This window comes from Rhagoletis pomonella, unplaced genomic scaffold (assembly GCF_013731165.1).
Source record: "Rhagoletis pomonella isolate Grant_MI unplaced genomic scaffold, Rhpom_1.0 Rhpom_scaffold_00003, whole genome shotgun sequence".
In the NCBI taxonomy this organism is placed as follows: domain Eukaryota; kingdom Metazoa; phylum Arthropoda; class Insecta; order Diptera; family Tephritidae; genus Rhagoletis; species Rhagoletis pomonella.
Genome location: NW_023458557.1, coordinates 91,952,165 through 91,964,956, shown reverse-complemented (window position 1 = coordinate 91,964,956; position 12,792 = coordinate 91,952,165). Strand labels below are relative to the sequence as shown.

The 12,792-nt window shown below is 34.0% G+C and overlaps 1 protein-coding gene across 3 annotated transcripts in view; it reads left to right on the top strand.

Annotated features, from left to right (window-relative positions):
• Window positions 1-12,792, top strand: part of LOC118735786 (DNA-binding protein RFXANK-like) — a 54,571-nt gene that overhangs the window by 19,362 nt on the left and 22,417 nt on the right. Inside the window, exon 4 of one of the 3 annotated variants that reach the window (XM_036465748.1) lies at window positions 5,528-5,888. The exons of the other annotated variants lie outside the window; for them this stretch is intronic. The gene's annotated coding sequence lies outside the window, so the exon portion shown is untranslated. Of the gene's footprint in view, window positions 1-5,527; window positions 5,889-12,792 lie in introns of those variants that run through there. 3 annotated transcript variants of the gene reach the window in all.

The window sequence follows — 12,792 nt, the reverse complement described above, 5'->3', positions numbered from 1 at the left end:
ACACACAGGAAAAGTGCTCGGTTGTGTGTTAGTAACTAACAATACCCTAGCGAGTGCACCCTTCGGATCAAATGGAAATTTTTTGCATTGTACAATTAACAGCTTCCTATTTGTACCAAGTTGAAGGAGAAAAGCAAAAAAAAACTTTTACTGAAGCGTCAGAGAAAGTGCCGATCGACCTTGCCAAATAGCGCGTGGAAGTGAAAATTGTCTCCAACAAAGCAGCAGTGATCATTCGTCAAGCAAGAAAATGTAAGTTGTTTTAAAAACTTTCACATATACATTTTTCTTTAATCGTAAACCTTTGGTCGTTTTCCTCGTGTCCTAAGTTTCCTGTATAGATTCACCCATACAAACAACTAATATCAGTATGTATTAACATTCCAATCGTCTGTACGGCAATGCTCTTCACTGAATTTATCTAACCATGTAAAATGTACGTACATATGTATGTCAGAAAACTCGTGCACTTGCCAACCATCGGTCCACCGGTTATAACATACTACATACATAGGTACATCCTACCATTTTGAACAAAAACTGAAATAAAATCCAAGTACGAAGAGCTCCGTCTCAAGAAAAATTCAAGAAACTCATTCTTCAGGTAATCGGTTGAAATTATTTGTTTAGGGATCAGGTCTTTTAGTACAGTACAGTCCGGGTAGAATGAACTAATTCGGGCAAGGGCCGTCACTCAACCAAGATTGTTCATAGAACTCAAATTAGGAATTTAAAGACCCTTTTACTTCATTCGCTAAATAAACACATTTTATTTAAAATGTCATATCATATTCAATTCAAACATTTTTATACTTTGAAATTAATTCCCAAAAAGTCATACACGACGTGCTTGTGTTTACGATCGGTATCATTGAATAAATCGATAATTAGTCAAATTGCATTAGTTTAAACTATTTATTTGTTAGGCCTGTGTGTATTGCTTCAAAAATCTGGAAAAATTTCGTCTGAACTTACACAGTTTTGATATGTACCGTCTCATATTACCCCTGTTAATACATTAAATATGCTTATTTTGTCAATTTCCACTATAAAAGCCCCTTAAACAATTCTTTAATTAGTGTGAATTGCACCCATCATCATGCTCGCAGCTGTTTTTCTTGCTGGCAAATAGTCACACTAAAAATTAATCGAGCAAAAATCCACTAAAACCTTAAAGTTTTGGCGTACGAAAACGCTATCCACTAAAATTGTTACCAGTTTTTACTGGATAGTGTTTAAAAAACATGTAATTTTAAGCAAAAGATAAAATCGACTTCGATTCTCATATAAAAATTTAAGAGTACTGTTCATTTCTTCAGATCCAATGATCGGATCTACAAATTAACTACAAAAAATTGTCCAAGAAAGTTTGCCGATTAACAGAAGTTTTCAGACCTGAGAATTATTGCAAGAAAAGGGAATCAGCGTCTCGCAAATCCAGAAATAAGGCTATCGTCTCATGGCAGCTGTCTTGAATGGAAAAATTGGAATAAAAATACTTATTTCCCTACTGCCGTTGAATAGCGACCCAAGTGCTCCGATCTCATTCCTATAGTTTCTCTCGGATGGATTAGATAGAAAGATTATAACTACCTGCCCTAGCCCACCTCTTAGGATGCCGCAAGCTCTTCCGGTGAATTGTGCTTCACTCTTCAAAACAATGCCGATCGCAGTTAGCTAAAATAAGAAATTCCTGGTACTTTTTTAACACAAGACAGGTGTTGACGAATGACTGTGTATTAACCATAAAAGGCATTCCGGAATTTCTCTAATTGGCAAGGCTAAAAGCAGACGGGAGTAACTAGTTCACATTTAGTTAGTTGGTTACTTCTCCACACATTCTCTATTTCTCAATTCGACTCTCACGACTCTGTTTACGATTTCGCGTCTGCTTAGCTGATGATTGTTTCGCCGTATATACATACATATTCGCTTTTTTCACATCTGCTATTTGTGTAAAAACAAAACAAAAATTTATACCTAGCTAGTTTGTGTAGCATTAGAAGCTGAGGCACAGCAAACAGAAGTAGAAACTACATGTTTATCTACATATTTTCTGTGTGCCTCCTCACCTTAAATTAAAAATGCTCGGAAAATTCGCCCACCTTCTGCATCATGCATACGTCAACGGCTAAGTTTTTTGAAGTGAAACTTCTTTAGCGGCGGTTGGTTGGTTGGGAGTAAATTGGCAAATTCAAAGGAAATTGCACACGGAAATGGTGCAACGGAAATGATGCAACGGAAACGATGCAACGGAAATTATTGGGGCTGAAACAAGTGCTTCTTGAGTGTATGGTATTAATTTAACAACAAATTTCTAATAAAATGATACAACGGAAACGATGCAACGGAATTTATTGGGGCTGAAACAAGTGCTTCTTGAGTGTATCTTATTACATTAAACGAGCAATTCTTTGTATATATATATATATGTATATATATCCATAGGGTTCTCGGAAACGGCTCTAACGATTTTGATGAAATTTTGTACACAGATAATGTTTTGGATTTTAAGATAATCTGTATAGGCATAATCTCCGAGAAGACTCGTATAAGGTTGCCACCTATTCGAAATTAGTTACAATTAATTAAAAAATCAATATGGGTATTAAATGGAAGGTATTTTAAAGATCCCTAATTCAAAAATATTTTTAAGAGGGTTTCCACCTATTTGGAATCGCAAGTTTATTTAAAATTTTGTTTAAAAAAAAGGTAAAATATTACTATTCATGGGTACCAAGAGAAGTTTCTTAAACAATGCTTTCCCTATATACAAAATGTTATCCCTTAGGATAATAGTGTAAGGTTGCCACTTATTTTCGATTCTTCACAATTTATCTAAGACATCGCAATATGGATATCAAATGAAAGGTATTGTTGAGAACTTTGGTCGGAAAATATTTTCAAGCAGGGTTGCCACGTTTCTATGTAATACAAATTTCTATTTTGTTAATTTCAATCAGCATTTATTTTATGTATACACAGTACATACATATGTATACGCTTAAGACTTGTACTATGGATTCCAACGTATTTCGCAATGAGGTTGCCACCTAAATTTTAGAGTGAGAAATTTACTTACTAGATATCGAAATCCATTTTTTTTTTCAATTCCAAAATATTTTTTTAAAGCTATCCAAATCTTGAAAACATTAAAAAGTATATGCACTCCGGGCAAAGCTCGGCCAACCTGGTACTGGTATTAATTTAACAAAAAAATGCTAGTAAAAGGTTAAAGAATAAAACTTGAAAAATACCAATACAAGAATGAAAGTAAAGGTGAGTACGTACATAGATAAAGAAAAGGATAAAGGCAAAGGTAAACATAAATACAAAACCAAAGATGCGTAAAGATAAAGGCAAAAATGAAGACCAAGGTAAATTTAAACACTTTACTTATATATATAAGGGCAAAGGTGAAGGGTAATATGTAGATGAAGAAAATTATAAACATTAAAGTAAAAACAAAGATGAGGTTGAGGATGAGGATACCGATAAAAGTAAAGACGAAGATAGGGGAAGAAAGATTAAAATAAAGGTGATTGAAGAGGAAAAGATATAGAGAGAGACACATAGACTCAATCTGGGAACTATTTTGGGATTTTAGAAATTTGCGGGACTCTCGAGACTTATCGATAAAATAATCCATATTTTTATCGGTTTTGATATCGATTTTGTTATTGATATTTTTATCGATTTTATATCGTTTTTGTAATCGATATTTTTAACTATTTTGTATTTTTTTATCGATTATGTTATCGATATTGTTATCGATTTTGTTACGAATGGTATTATCGATGTTGCTGATGAAATTTTTGTTATCGATATTTTGTTGGACGTTATTATCGATTTAGTTATCGATAGAGTATAAAGATAAAAATGAATATAATGGAAAAACAGAATAACATGAATGTTAATAAAACGAACAGGGGTAGAGGTAGGGATCTAGACAGAAAAAAGAGAAAAAATATAACCTTAAGCAAAAGCAGACAAATTGAGAGAAAGGTTCTACCTTGCTATGTTTTTATCATGAAATAAACCATTACTATCATAAAAATTCATAAAAAAAAAATTTATTTTTTAAACATTTAAACCTAAAGATTTTGTAAAAAAAAATTAAAAAGAATTAAAAAAAGAAAAGAAAGAACTGATTTAAAAAAAATGAGAAAGAACTAAATAAAAAAAAAAATAAATAAAAAAAGAACTAAATGAAAAAAAATTAAAAAAAAACTGAATAATGTAAAAGCAATTAATATCTTTGAAATATTTTATGTATGAATACAACCCTGTGTAAGTTGGACATGACGAAGAAGGGAAAAAACCGCAGCTAACTTTAAGGAGAATCCTGTTTAAAGGAGCAAAGAAAGGAATAAAGTTGGTTTTGGTAATAAAAAATTTAGAGCGTTATTTATTTGAGCCATCCTAATGTTTTCAATAAAAAATAATTAAATAAAAAAAAGAACTAAATAAAAAAAAATAGAAAAGAATTAAATAAAAAAAAATTCCCCTGCACCCGAGGACGACTCCAACCCGGATCTCTCGAGCGGCAGTCTAATGCTTTGACCACTCGGCCATTGCCACTCTTGGAGCGGCACGAACAAAAGGCATACATAAATGCTATCAGTTGACTGTCTGTGTTTGTTTTCACCACACATTTTTGGTGAACTTCTGGTGACTCTCCTACTAAGTCACTAATTGCTAGTCTCAAATTTAGTGACTTGAGATGAGACTGAACTACTGAATGCCAGGGTAAGACTTGTCTTGCTGAGATGTTGGTTGTTCACACACGGTTGGCATGATTGGCCATTACCTGACATATTTATTTATTTACCATTGAAACTATACAAATCAACTAACAATTTTGTTGTTACCAGAGTACCAATTCACAAAGGTATCGTTAGAAATCAATTTGCGAAATACATGCTCGCTAATTTTTAGTTTTTCATTTTACGAAAAAACTTTTTTCATTAAGCCTACATATTAATTTTTTCGATACGGCGCCTCTGTTACTTCGTCTGGTTTCGCTTCGTTATTTTTTCTGTATGTATTTTGGTATGTGATATAGTTTTTGTTGTTTGCTCTTATTATATATGTACATCTGTACATACATACATACTATGTTAACTGCCTTTGAGCCTACTTATATTACTTATTATATATTGTGTGTTCATATATTTCTTCGTCGGTTTGCTACTTTTGTTGGTCTTTCGGTTGATTGGTCGGTCGCAGCGCTAACGTCGTATCGCAGCAGCGGTTGTTGGCTTTTCTGTATTGCTACGATTTTACGTTTTCTCATAAAAGAATGCCATCAGCCGGTATATGTGGTTGTGGAGAATACCAATATTAAAGTAAAAATAAAGCAGAAATAAAAGTAGAGTTTGAATTTACAGAGTAAGAGAGCGGAGAGCGTGAATACGAAGCCTACAATGGAGTGGAGCGAAATAGCCTTTCCACTTGCCGATTTCACTGCGTTGCCAATCGCTTGTATTGCTAATTATTATTATTTTTTTTTTTTGTTTCTTTTCAGCACGGTTGGTTGATTTTTCATACACACATCTACGCAAGAACAGCGGAAATGTGGTTTGTCATAGGTCGGGGTTGGTATGCACTCGAATGAATGGGGCAAAAAATGTTGCATCACTTGCATGTTTAGTTCCTTTTGGTGGCCGGCTAGGAATTTGTCAAAGTAGGTCTTGCGAAGCATTTTATGGTGAGAGCTGAAATGTAAACAACGCTGATCTGGCGGAAAAAGTATGAAGATCACTTGACGACCTGATATACAATCAGAGTCAAAAGTTAGCATACAGCTTTTTCTAATATAATATTCATCAATCATCATCAAAAAAGAAATATCAAATATCAACGGTAATTTTTAGCTAGTGTGAAACTTTTTAAATACATATATGGTTTACGTTATAGAATAAACTATATTTTCACAAAAAATGCATGAAAAAATTTGCAGCCATGTTTCAAACTCAAATGTAATACACGCATAGATGCTGTCACACAAAAGGGAGGGACCTACAGTTTTCCGCCGACTTGGAACGGAGATTGTATTTTTATGAGATGTTTTTCATGGCAGAAATACACTCCTGATGTTTGCCATTGCCTGACGAGAGGCGAACGTTATTTCAAAAAAACTTTGTTTTTTATTTTTTGATGTTGGGTTGAAATTTAAATATGAATGAATAATTTAAATTCAATGTTGATAATTTGATCTTTGAACTTATTTATCAGAAAGTGTTAAACTGGCATACGTGGCAAGTTTTTTTTACTAGTTTCGCGACTAATAACTTCTGATAGCTTTCTCTTCCTCTCAATTTTAATAAATTTTTATTTTACGTTCTGGCCGTCAGTACAGAAAAGTTATTGAATAATATATATAATATTGAACGCGTATCAAGCGCCATAGACTGGCAATTGTTCGACATTGGTGTCCGATAATGACCTTGATGAACTATAATCCAAATTAACCTGTGATTTCTCCCCTATTGCTCGCTTCTTCAATGCAAAAAGCAAGAGCAAAAAAAAAGCGTTGGTAGTAAATAGTTGTGTTTATTTTTGAAAAACTAAATTTATGACGTGTACACACAGGCCGTAGATTTGAACATGTTTAAATTAGACCAGGCGAAATAGCAAATAATAAACAGAATGCGTATCATTCAAATATACTACTCTCGGGGAATAACTACGTTGACCAGTGTTGTCCAACCGATAGTTCGCAGGCGCCTAATAGCTCGCGACCTGTATCGAGCCTGTCAGATATGGCAATGCAATATATTTCGAAAAGGCTGTAAAATTGAGAAATTTCAGAAAGCAGTTGCATGAGCAGTCACACCTATCATGTAAAGTGTTCTGCGAAAGGTTTTTTTCTCAGGCACACAGTACTGGCGATTAAATAGTAACGTTTGCTCTCGTTGTTGCGCGAGAGATGTATGAGCATCGGTTGGCAACGCTATGCTGTAAAATAATATAATCTGTTAATTTTTCTCGCGTAAATGCCCTCTCTATGTTAAAGTTTTTTTGTTTATCTTATTTTCTCCCCAGATTACTAAGCCTGTTGTCTTATGAGAAAAAAATGTTGTCGTATTTAGTCGGTTTGCTATCTGCATTAGTATGTGTACGCGTGCAAATTTTATGTTACCTACTGATGTGTTTGCTTCATAGCACAGCGCGTACCGGGGCAGTGTATGGGTGGGTGAAATAATTTGCTGGTATACGAAATACGCCGACGTACGAATAAAAAATTTCATTCAATACTGATTTCTCAGAAATTAAATACTAGAGCGCACCGATGTGGAGAACAAAGCCGTAGTAAAACTATAGCGAACAAAAAGCTCCAACGACGACGACGGCGTAGCGAACGAGCGAGTATTATGCCATACTCGTATAATTTGTTGTTTCCTTTTGAAATTAGTTCGCCGACCTCCCTTTCAACACAGCCAACAAACAACGACCGATTGGCCTGGTCTGCGTCGTACATAAAACCGAGTCAGGGCGCAAAGAGCGTGTGAACTGACTGTAAAAATGGTTAATGTAGAAGAGAATATATTTATGTATGTACTTTAGGGTGGTCCAAAAAGAAAGTAAAATTGGAATTTTAACTTTGTTTTTCTTCAGAAGACTTCCAGTCAGTGTTGCAATTTTGACGCTAGATTTAGCTCTTTATTTTTCTATTTCGCTCCGAAAATTGGGCTTTATCTCCTAGCTCTTTTTTTAGCTCTTTTAAAAATTATCTAGCACTTTTAGCTCCAGAAAGTTTAGTTGTATTTGGTAATATATATATATATTCATTGTACAAGTGTTGACTAAAATTTATTTGGCTTTGGTGATCTCAGACTATTTTTGATACCTTTATGTAATTCTATTTCGATTAATATTTAGAAAAGTTACATTCCGAGCGTAAGCAAATGGAAAATTGGCAAGTAAGTCGATTAGTTTCTACAACGTGCGCGGAAGCACACAAACTATACTGGGCAGTAATGGTCTGATTATGGCACGTCGAAATCTGTTTCATTTTGATTCTCTAAGTTCTACGTTCCGTTAAATTCAGTTATGTTGCCATAATCAGGCTTTAACTCGAGCTGCGATAAACTCAGACGGTGTATTTTCTCTAAGGCGGCCACGGTAGAAAAGGAAAGCCAAAACGTAGATAAAATTACTAGTTTCGAAATGCAGCATAAAAATATACTTTTGTATCCACGGGAAAATACAGACTCCACCATAAACTCTTGGATTTACGTTAAAGAATTCAAAAATTAATTAGAGGAATCCCTTTTTCCGAAAGCGCGGATTTTGCTTTACTTTACTAAGGAGAGAAGGAAATTAAAGTTTTCAGAAAATTTTTCCGACAAATGGTTAATTCAAATACATACATATGTATCTGAAATTGCAGATTTTAACAGTTTGTAAAGTATTTTTAGTTCATTGTCTAGTTTATATAAGTGTTATCAGTGCCGTATCAATGAATTCGAAATATATGCACCTTATTTTGGTTTTTTCAGCACTTAAATTTATAAAATTCGCTTTTTATATTAAAATTGCGGAAAATGTTAAAACAACTTTACGGGTGTTATTATCACTGGCGAAGCGAACGGATTGGCGAAGCAAATTAAGGGGCAGAGAAGGTAGTAGGAGTTTTCGCGATGCAAAGAGCTTGCACAATCAGGTACAAGCGAACAATTTTTAATGCATATTTTAGTTGCGTTCGCCAAATTCATTCGTTTCGCCAAATTCATTCGCTTCTTTATAAACATTAATTTAGAAAATGATAATACCACCCTACGTCAATAAATGCTCCACTTAAAATAAATGGAGCTCTTCATTTTAGCTACTATTAGTATTATTATTATTTCCCAATTGCATTTTTTGAGGCTTTTGGGGGTTCTATAAAAAATAGTTAATATGTAATAGTATAATAATAAAATTGGTTAAAAAACAATTGTGTATTGTTATTGGAAGTCTCCTGAAGGGAAACGAAGTTTTTCGATCGAAAAAAATTGATTTTCAAGAATTCTATACTATTTCTACGAAAACTTGTTTTTTTTCATATAATATATATATATATTTCAATTAAAAAAAAAAAACAAGAGTAAAGTCTTTTCCGATATGAAACAAATCCTAGAGGAAATTCCGACTTTACTTTTTCCCACATGGATTTTTTTTGGACCACCCTAATGTGCGTACTATCTACTAAGTAAGTTCATAACTACAGAAAGATGAAAACGCGCTGGATATACTCGCGTGAGCCCAAATGCTTGTGGGATTCGCTGGCGATACTCACTTGCACTAGCTGCCTCATAATAATGGAAAGGTCGTTGAAATGGAATTTTTTTTGCAATTTCAATTTGTACGCCTTCATCACCTTTGTGAGTTTATTCTTGCTTTTTTGATTGCTGCTGTGGCCGTCAGTTGGCTGCTATTGACGTTTATAGCAGATGTACATATACACATACATAGTATTAGCAAAAGCTGGCGTAGACTTCAGTGCCATTATATTTAGCGCATGTCTGCTCTGCATCTGTCAGTGAGGAGTATACATATATATGTTTGTACATATGTAGGTAGAACGCGCGACTGGTTTGAGGTCGATAGCTCTGTTAGCATAGGCTGTGCCTCTATCGGAAACATTTTTTAATTTTTGTGTGACCACTTCAATAAATGGTATGCCTATACTTATGTACGACGTACATACATACATATTTTAGGTTCAGCCAAAAAAAAGAACGTGTTTTTTTTTTTGTCGTATTCGGGAAGACAGATGTTTTGTCAGGTGTCTCTTCAATAGCATCTGATATTTACTTACGCATTTTCACTTGCATAATAATAGATATAAACATTGTGTAGACACAGTTTCGGAATTTGTTTGAAGGGGTGACTTGCTAGTCGCGAGGTCATTATTTGGTTGGAATAATTAATTTTTATGATCTTCCAATAGTTTTTTTTTGTTTTCGGCTAGCGCGATGCCGTTGAATTATTCCTGGTATGTTTGCCCTTTTTATATTTTTTCCTCTTAACTGCAAATGCTCTGCAATAGTTATAATTTTATATAATGTGGCAGCATTGTCACAAAATTCATACATATGTACATTTATATACGTACGGTATATTCCTTGCCAAATTTCCAATTAAAACTGATTCTGCCCTCAAACTTGTGTCGTACTATTCATCTTACAAAAGCACCTGGAAACTATCAAATTGCTGCTAAAGTCGGCGTATTTTAAAATTATTATTTGCGCGAATGCGAATCCATCGTTTTCGCATCGCATTACTGAATAACCACTCAGGTGTCATGAAAACATTATTTTTGTCAATGACTAAATTTTTTTTAATTTCTTTATCGATTGTTTTACACATTCCACCAAGGGCGAGTACACAAAATTTTTCGGTCCATTCATTCGCCAAAAACTTCGCTGCTATGTATGTATGTATGTATGTAGCTAACGTTCTCTCTTTGTGCGTTTAGTTGCATACAACTTCATCTGATGTATGATTGAATTGAAGATGGCGTGAGTGCATGCAAACTTTTATTGCATATTTTTACTATCACTATGCTTATTACACCCATCTACCTATCTGTTTTGGTTTGGATTGCTGCGTAAATCTCATTTTTTGTTTATGTTTAGTTTTGCTGCGCTTTTTTTTATTGCATTTCCTCAAAGTTTAGCTACGGGTCTGCTGTGATAGAACAAATCCAAGTAGATAAGGTAATTAAGGTCTTGTGTAACTAATTCTTTGTTTTTCCTTATCGAAGCGCCCCAACTCGGGGAACTTTTCAAGAACGCCCTATTTCAGAATTTAATTAAAAAACGTCCTACCTCAGAATTTGGTTGAAGAACGTCCTATTTCAGAAGTTGATTGAAAAACGCCTCATCTCAACTCAAAATACATTGAAAACTTGTTGAGATGGGTGTTTTTGCATCGGATTCTGAGATGGGGCGTTCTTGAAAAGTTTTCTGAGATAGGGCGTTTTTAAACTGGCTGCCGAGATAGGTCGATCTCCCACCCAGGTGTCGATATGTTCTAAATATGAAAGAAATCGGACCATAGATACGCATTTTCCAAATATCTCGACTCCTGCGCCAACTATCGGGCAAAATTTTTGTGGAGTTTTTCCTTTTCATGTAAGTAATATACCCAACAAACATTAAGGTAAGAGGATTCATAGAAACCGATTCGAATTCTAATATGTTTCTATACGGTAGAATGTTAGCATTCTCTACAAGAAGAGGACTTAGTTTTCGATGTCAAGAAAAGGGTTAGATATCGAATCGTATTCTAATGTTGAATTCTAATTGGTTTCTAATGTCTAGTGTTTTTCTAATCATTCTCTAATCGAATTCTAACATAGTTCTTCAACCTTCGAGAAACATTAGAGCACCATTCGAATTTTAATGTAAAACGAAATGTTTCTCTCAATCTCTTTCCCAATATCTCGACACCTGCGCCACACAGTCTGTAAATTAAAAATTGTTCGTGTCAACAGCTATTAAAGTAAGCATTTTAAAGCTCCTGAGATAGAGAATTTGGGAAAAATAATTTCGATCTATAAAAAATATACCTTGACCTTTCAAATCACCTTCCAAAGTAAGGCGTTTTAAATTTTTTTCCCCCTTCTTTTATCACAAAAACATATATTCTTGCTTGCTGTGTTAAGGAATCAATATCCATGGTCACAAGAATCCGAAAAGTGAACTTAAATTTTTGCTAAGAGTTCATTACATGCTGTTCCTAAGTCAAAAAAGCAATTAATCTAAAATTTTACTCTTGATGGTCATTTGAAGTTCACATTTATAAGAAGAGACCTTCTTAGTAAAAAAATTGTTGTCTCTTTTTGACCTAAAGACAGCATTTAATGAACTCTTCGCTTCCTGCGACCATGGAAATAGAGGTCTGAACGCAAGGACAACAAATACATGTGTTCAAAATTTTTTTATAAGTTCACTGTATAGTGTTCTCAGGCCCCTACATTTGAAGGTCATTTGAAAGGTCAAGTTAATTTTTTTTATCAAACAGAATTTTTCCTGAATTCTTTATTTTGTTAGCTCTTCTCGTTCTGGAGATATAAGATTTTGAGCTAAGTTTGAAGCTTCAAGTCGCTAGCTGATCGGGAAGTTGGTTAAAAAATTGATTGTAAGATTCGATTACACACTGGTGAAACTTAATAAAAGCGTGCAAAAACGGGTAGAAGTGCCTAAAAGGTAATTTTTTCAAGAATACGAAAATTAGAAAGTACAATAAAACCAAGTAACTACTATAGGACCTGACAACTCATTTCCTGGGTCTCTGAACTTATACTCGTTAATATACAACAACAATCAGTTATCGAAGAATTACTAGTTAAAATAAAAAACTCAATAAACAATGTGGCGAACGTTAGAAAAAGACTTTCGATATCCAATATAACAATAAAATTTCAATTCGATAATCTGCTCGATTTCGAATTCATAACGAAGAGGAAAAATATTTGTGAAAACGAAGGTTTCGTTTTGCTGGAGAATGGCCTAGTTCTCCAATCGAATACTACCGACCTATTGTACATTCGTTATCGATGGTGGGACGCGAAAAAACGATTGGTTTTCTAATCATTTTCGAATTGTTAAGCAAGCCCAATGTTTATTGGGCATAAATGTAGAAACATATAGAAAATCTTCTATGAAAATTTTAATTTCTACGTTTTATAAAGATTTGCTTCAAAACGAAAGTAAGGCATTCCCGAGAATGCATCAAATCCCCATCTTCTTGCAGGTATTTACATACATATATTTCATAAATTGCGCCAACGCCAACAAA